This window comes from Amblyomma maculatum, chromosome 9 (genome assembly GCF_055883805.1).
Source record: "Amblyomma maculatum isolate TAMU_Amacu chromosome 9, ASM5588380v1, whole genome shotgun sequence".
NCBI classification, from domain to species: Eukaryota; Metazoa; Arthropoda; class Arachnida; order Ixodida; family Ixodidae; genus Amblyomma; species Amblyomma maculatum.
Genome location: NC_139352.1, coordinates 15,548,648 through 15,555,632, shown reverse-complemented (window position 1 = coordinate 15,555,632; position 6,985 = coordinate 15,548,648). Strand labels below are relative to the sequence as shown.

General features: G+C 41.3%; 1 long non-coding RNA gene across 2 annotated transcripts in view; it reads left to right on the top strand.

Moving 5' to 3' along the window:
* LOC146178419 (uncharacterized) overlaps positions 1–6,985 on the top strand; it is a 71,903-nt gene that overhangs the window by 17,284 nt on the left and 47,634 nt on the right. The window contains exon 1 of one of the 2 annotated variants that reach the window (XR_014700598.1): positions 101–238. The exons of the other annotated variant lie outside the window; for it this stretch is intronic. This is a non-coding gene — a long non-coding RNA (uncharacterized LOC146178419). Of the gene's footprint in view, positions 1–100; positions 239–6,985 lie in introns of those variants that run through there. 2 annotated transcript variants of the gene reach the window in all.

Here is a 6,985-nt window from a genome sequence, read left to right as displayed (position 1 = left end):
ATCACGTTCCTAGGCATAAATAAGCCAGATTGGGCTAATCGAAGCCTACGAGGTCTGGCTAAGCCTATCCAGATCAAAACACTTCCGGTTTTGCCACGTAAAACTTGTGCTCGCCTGTTATATAACCACCGCGATTTTTCTGGTTCTCCGCAAATGATCAATTGGCCCTAGCGAGGTACTGCTACGGAGACAGCCTCAGCTAATATTCACCGTACTGTTCTTCCACATCTGCACGCGAGTAAGCTTGTCTTCAATTCTGCTTGCTTTCGCACTGACCTTCTAGGCCGTTCATAAAATCCACAAGACTTTCAGAACGATCTGCGTTCCGTCACGGATTGTAATAACGCAGGAAAGTCATTAGGCGCTTAAACAAGTAACCTTTGCTTGCCATTGCTTCCCAGAAGATTTGAGCTTGGTGGCCTAGTTTAATCAGATTAGTTTTATGCGCACAAAAAGACAAGGGAGACAGGACGGAGCGCACTTTCAACTGTTTTATTCCGGAAGAGGTGTACATTCGGCAGTCGGGCCGATGTGTTAATGACCGGCTAAGGGAGCACAATTTGTCTTTGAGGAACGGTACCGGTTTGCACCTGCCGGCGCATATCAGTGAGTGTGGAAAAGATAATGACCAAAAACAGAAAGCAAAAAAACTGTGTGATGCAACGCTACAAGGCACCGGCATCTTGTGCAGGAGCACTGACACGCTTGCGCGAGAATTGGCTAAGGCCTACCATATTAGGAAAAGCGGAAGTTCATGTATTAGCGCACCATCTGTGACAATGTATGATAAAGAATTTCTCTTTTTAGATAAATTAGATAAGAGGTTAGTGACCTGTGCCCTTCCTTTATGCTTTTCCTGGGTATTTGGTTCGCAAGTGGCACTGATGATTGTGCACTGATGATTTTTTTTTTTTTTGTATAAATGTCATGTACATTTCCGGATTAGATTGGTAAAACGTTTATTCGGGGCCTAAAACAGTTGAAAGTGCGCTCCGTCCTGTCTCCCTTGTCTTTTTGTGTCGTCTTTTTGTGCGCATAAAACCAATCTGATATGAACCAACTAGCCCCACGACGCATATTACTGGCCTAGTTTAAACTTCGAGCTATGCAAACTGTTTGCGGTCAGGGATGTTATTACGCTCTCATATGGACTGAAATAGTTAATCTCTGGTTGTTACAGTTTCTTCTGGTGACGATTTCAGATAGATGCAACTGCCTGCTGCTTTTATTCATGTTCGTCCCTGTACACATCTTATCCGCATTAAGATGATCATGTGAGCCTCAACCTACTTGGAGGAAATCCTCCTCCGTGAATCGTGTTCGCAAGAAGCACGGGCAAAATATATTCCCACTGGTCGCTCTTTCTGTTATGCTGCATGGCGATGTTATTGAAGAGTAGGTAGTAGCTGTTCTAGGAAAGATTGCTTCCCATTTTGCTCGCCCACGACGAAGTCGGGTTTAGGTAAGTCAATAGATTGTGGCTTGCACTGTTGAAGTTAAGGCAGTTGGGAGGGAATGTCGGCGGATGCTGGGAGGAGGTCGGTGGGCAGCCAGCCTCTTACACAGGGCTATGGGTGAAGAGGAGGCTAATGATTTGGTTTTCTTGAGGGCAGATGGCTTTCATTCTGGCTTGGCGAGGAGAGGGGGACTGATAATTGCATGCCGTACTTCTGGTGTATATAGTTCACTGCGGACGGTGTCTGAAGAAAGCGTGTCTGAAGCAAGCAGAGGGGAGGAGGGCGGGGGGGGGGGGGGGGGCTGATATTGATAGCTGGAGAGAGGGATCGAGTTTGGGGGTCCGAAGCTTGGCCGTCCTTATTTAGGGAATGTGGTGGAGAGGCGGCTGGCCCATGAGTGGTCCACAGGGATACCGAATGTTTCACTCTTCTTAGCTGCAATAAAGCCGGTGACATTTTTTTTTTTTCGGGACTTTCGTATTGCTTCAGGAGAAAAAAAAAAAACATGCGTCATTCGGTGCTTTCCTACTCATGACCTTGTACACGAGTATAAAGGACTTCTAATTCCAACAGATTTCATTCCACTGAAAAATGAATTTATACAGTTTCTTGGTTCTCATTTTGAGCACATAGTACCCACGCACGTCATATTGTTACACAATAAATGCAAATAAGCAATCTTCAATTAAAAGTTATGCTAAAAATGGAATGTAGAAGAGAGAATAGAAAATGGGATATTGTATTTCGAGAAAAACGTTCAGGTATATTTTATTATTATAGTGTTGTTTGTGAACAACAGAGTGTCGGAAATGCCATTAAAACTCACAGCGTATTTGCGAAATAAATAAGAGCATCGATGCGGCGTAAACATTGCTAATCATTATATATTTTCTTCTTATAAATGCTTTCCGCTGGCGCTGTTTAAGGTTCGCCCAATCTATGAACATTCTTAGGACTCATGTTTCTCGCTCGCGAAAGACTGCAGGATGACATGTTAAAATTATCTTGAAGAAACGTGAAAACAAATCATAACAGCTAAAAACCGAGAAGCTTTAGAGTGACATCAGACAAGTTTTCCGGTTAAGACATTTTCGGTTGTATATCATTGCTCCCGATCTTAATATTTCCGGAGGCACCAAGGGTAACATACAAACGTAACGCAAACCTCAGAGATATCCCAGTACATTCTAAACTCGACAACAAGCATCCAACACAACCACACCCTTGCTCTCGACCTAGATGTAAGACGTGCAGTCATATATAAAAAGACACCACAGTTCAAAGTAATGCAAACGATTTAACTTTTCACATAAATTCAGGCTTTACTACACATCTTCAAACGTTGTCTACCTTCCAGAATGCTCTTCTGTCATAAAAAGTACATCGAAGAGACAAAAACCGCTCGAAAGCAGTTTCCCAGCATGTCAATCAGAAAGACCATAAGTTCGAAGAAATTAAATTATATATTCTCCAGTCAGGCTTTAAACCTGCAAGGGACAGATATATAGACAGGCATGTCTAATTCATAAATTTAGAACATTGGAACCAACAGGAATAAATGTCTCTAAAGGAACGTTAGAATCTCTTAAGTATATTCCCTCTGCACCATAACTATTCGGGAAAACAATCCCACATAGCGTTAATTGTACAATTTATTCACAGCATTGTACACCATATTCCCCTCCGCAATAGCATAAGCTGCACATGTTTCTCCAAACACATTTCCTCTTTATCACTTGTTACTTTAGTTTGCCCGTGAACTTTTTTTTTTTTGCATGTCAGTTGTGGTGGTTATTATTGGTTATTATTATGTTTCTTTGTCCTTCTCTCCACCCCTCTTTGCAGAAAGTTTTAAGAATTGTTCCCCATAGATATATTCTTTATCAGGGCCTTTCCTGTCAAGGTTGGCTCGACCTGTGAACTGAGGCGTCCCCCCTTTATCCAAAGCCTGTCCCTTTATAAGAAGGTGCATCTGCACCAAACCTGCTTAAGTGGTGACGAATCATCCACCCGGTATTGTCGTTCTTTCTGGTACTGCCGCTTTTATTTATTTTGCAGGCCGCATGATCACTGGTTCCAGGTTGAGAAATACATACTGAAGAAAGTTTTTTTTTTCACTCCATGACCTACTTAATTCTCACCCATCCTCCCCCTCTACACTCCTTGGCCTACTTTCTCCTCACCCACTTTCCCCCTCCCCAGCTTTTCTTGTTCGGAAACAAAAGCGTATTTAAACCCCTGCCAGTGTTGATCGCTTTGCCCAGACGAAGACAAGTCCATTTGTTGAAACGTTGGCTCGACCTGCGACCTTCACCCTTGTTCACTGCTCCTTCATTCCGTGTGTTCAGGGGCTCAGAACGCAGTGTCAAATTACAGCTGTATATCCTAAAACTGGCTTTCAGTATGAAAAAGTTGGCAGTCATTGCGCGCCAATTAAAAAATATACAAAAATTCCTTATTTTTGAAATATGAATAGCTCTCAACAAATAATAAACGAAAAATCCATAACACTGCATTTTATTTTCTTCTGCTAACTCTCAAGTTGCGTTAATTTGCATTTATTCTACAATATTAAAATTAGTAGTGAGTCCTCCCGCTCTTTTTGAGAAAGGAAAAGTGACTGAACTTTGGCGACAGATGAAATGTCGAACAATGTCTTAACAGCGCAATAATAATTAAAATGCCACTCTGCTATCAAGCTATATATATATATTAGTAATTACTTCCTGTCAACATGTATTTTCTTTCTTATCAACTTCACTGGCAAATTTCGGGTCTTGTTTAACGCTGAGTTGTGGTGATTATCAAACTGGAGAGCCTCTGTGAAGTTGAATTCCTGGATAGCGCGGCCGCAAACGTTTTAGCAATGTCTGTGCTGCTTTCAAAGAGTCTTGCAGTTCGGCTTACAGAATACCTATAATTAAATCATCGTGACTCTTCAAAAAGAACCCTTCAGACACTCCTATGTCATCTAAAAAGTTTAGAATGTCTCAACATAAATCAAAGCAGCGGATACACATGATGTTGGATTTGTTTAAAAGGGATTACTCGTACCATTTATGTGGTGTTTTTTCACATGTATAGTTTGACTAACCAGAAAAACAGGCATTTGTAAATGTACAGCCCTTCCTTCTGTTGGCTGTAATTTTGTTTAAACATCAATATTACGACAAATCGAGACGCAGCAAAAAGCTAGACACGGAGGAAAAGCGCTGAGCACTTAACGGTGTTTATTGCAGCGGAAGGGACATGTATGTCGACCTTATGGAAATACAAAATGAAGAAAACGTAATCTGCCCTGAGGCACATAAGTGAGCACCAGCCGTTCACCCAAGCATGTTCGAGTATTTAAGATCCTCACTCGTATCTATATGTCCATTTTCCACCTTGTTTCCAATCAATATCTTATATCTCTTGTGCGTTTTCAGTTTCTATCTAGCCTTTTGAATTGCACTCATAATTTTCCTGTTTTCATTTTGTCACAAGGAAGTCCCATTTAACTAAGCTACTTGCTGGATCAATATTTTATGGCGTGAGCTAGTTAACAGAGCATAGCATCAGTGTCCGAGTGAATGAGATCTGTCTGAGACAAGCGACCCTAGCGGCCAGGAACGTAAGATGTGAGAAGGAAGGTGGACGATGACAAGTGAAAGAGATGAAGGGGAAGGAGGAGCAATCAACTTAAGCAGAATTTTACACGAATAGAATCCCATATCCAGCCTATCACATCAAGCTGAATAAGGCCCAAAATATGCGACCACTTCGTTTTATCTCTATATATGGCTGCACTAACATCCTCAGGAGGCTAGTTGGTACTGATTTATTGCTAACAAGCACTGAAAGACAAAAAAAAAAAAACAACGATGAAACACAAGCGACCACGGTCTACTTAATATTTATTCCAAAGAAACAGCATTATATATGTGCATAAGTGCAAATACACAAGGAAAACGAGAGCTCACTGCAGCTGTACTGGAATCGTTGAAAATAGCAGCAGACACGATATGGGGCAAAATGATGTCCCTTATAAGAGGCTAATATTACCTTTTTTAGTGTGATCGATCTCGTGCTGATAGACGTGGCAGCAGATTTATTGATGTGAAATGTTTGTTTACATCGAGGACGATTTGAAAACGGTGTGTCAGTGGAACACTGTCAGTTTAAAATAGCGACAGGCATTGCTTTCTATATCCAAGCGTTTTGAAATCCCGGCAGCAGACGTGTAGGTTGCAAGTGATGAGATTGCTGAAACAATTATGTTCTACGAGACGTGTGTTCGAGCAGAGGCTTGTTTTACCAATGTGTTCATGGCAAAGGTTGACAGATTTCTCTAAATCACACTTGTACTACAATCAGCATATCTGTTTCCACGTTTAACAACCAACGCTATGTAGTAACACGAGCAGTTCTGTCAATTCTTTTTATTCAGTGCCGCACAAACACTGCAAATTTCGGTGGTGACGTAACTGTTTCCAAAATATACTATTTCTCGACTTGTAAACCTAATTTGAAGCTTCATTAAAACGAGGAATTAAAGCATTTCTTCATTTTTGACTGTTGCATGATTTATAAGCTTCGTGAGATAAGGCGGTGTTTACTAGCCTGTCACAGATAACCGAAAGGACAGTATAAGATTACGCGGACACTCTCAACCTTGTTGCGTTTTCATTTAACGTTATTTAAGCAGTGTGTGGGCATAAGTGATGGCCGTTAATCACAGAGAAGATGTAGAGACACCATCGTTTACAATTTTGATTCTGCAGAGGAATAGTTCATCTTTTTATTGAATGGGCGCGGAACAGTAGCTAGCACATTATCAGACAAAATTGCAAATTGAGATCAACGTACCGAAGCACAGGTCATTTCGGATGTTAAAAAGTGAGAGCGAAAGAGAGAGAGAGAGAGACGGGATCTATTTCTTTTTTATCAATGCGCGCCGTTTGAAGATGGTTGATTGCAGGAACAGCAAAAAATTAGCCACTCGACATATGCAAACTTTCGCAAATGAAGGTCACTGAGATTGCCGTTAATACCAAGCTCAATACCGCTCAACGAAATTTCCCAAATAAGGTGCAAGTTTAGATTCATGCTTAGCGCCAAAAACGAGAAGATAGGCGGCTGAAAAGCAGGAAGGTGGAATAAGGTTACAGGTTACAAAGGCACGTTCTTGAATCAAATGACGAAATATATAACAACACTAGACAACTGAAAGGAAAAAAAGTCGAGTATGCGGGGGCGACTGCCACCTCCTCGCTTCAATGGATTCGCTCCTATATTTCATCGATCCATCCATACATACGCCTAATTATTCCACCGTCTCATAAAGGTTGGCTTCAAGTGAGAACATAATAGTTGTTAAGCCTATATTCTCCAATCAGACCTGAAGCTAATCTTGTCCTTGTCTTAAACGTTACAGCGCTTCACGCAAGCCATTATAAAAGAGTGAAGAGAAGACATGTTTTGTGTGTATTGTAAAGGCCTAAACGCTGACTGATTATTCATTGTGTGGAAAATTGCACTGCGTGGTC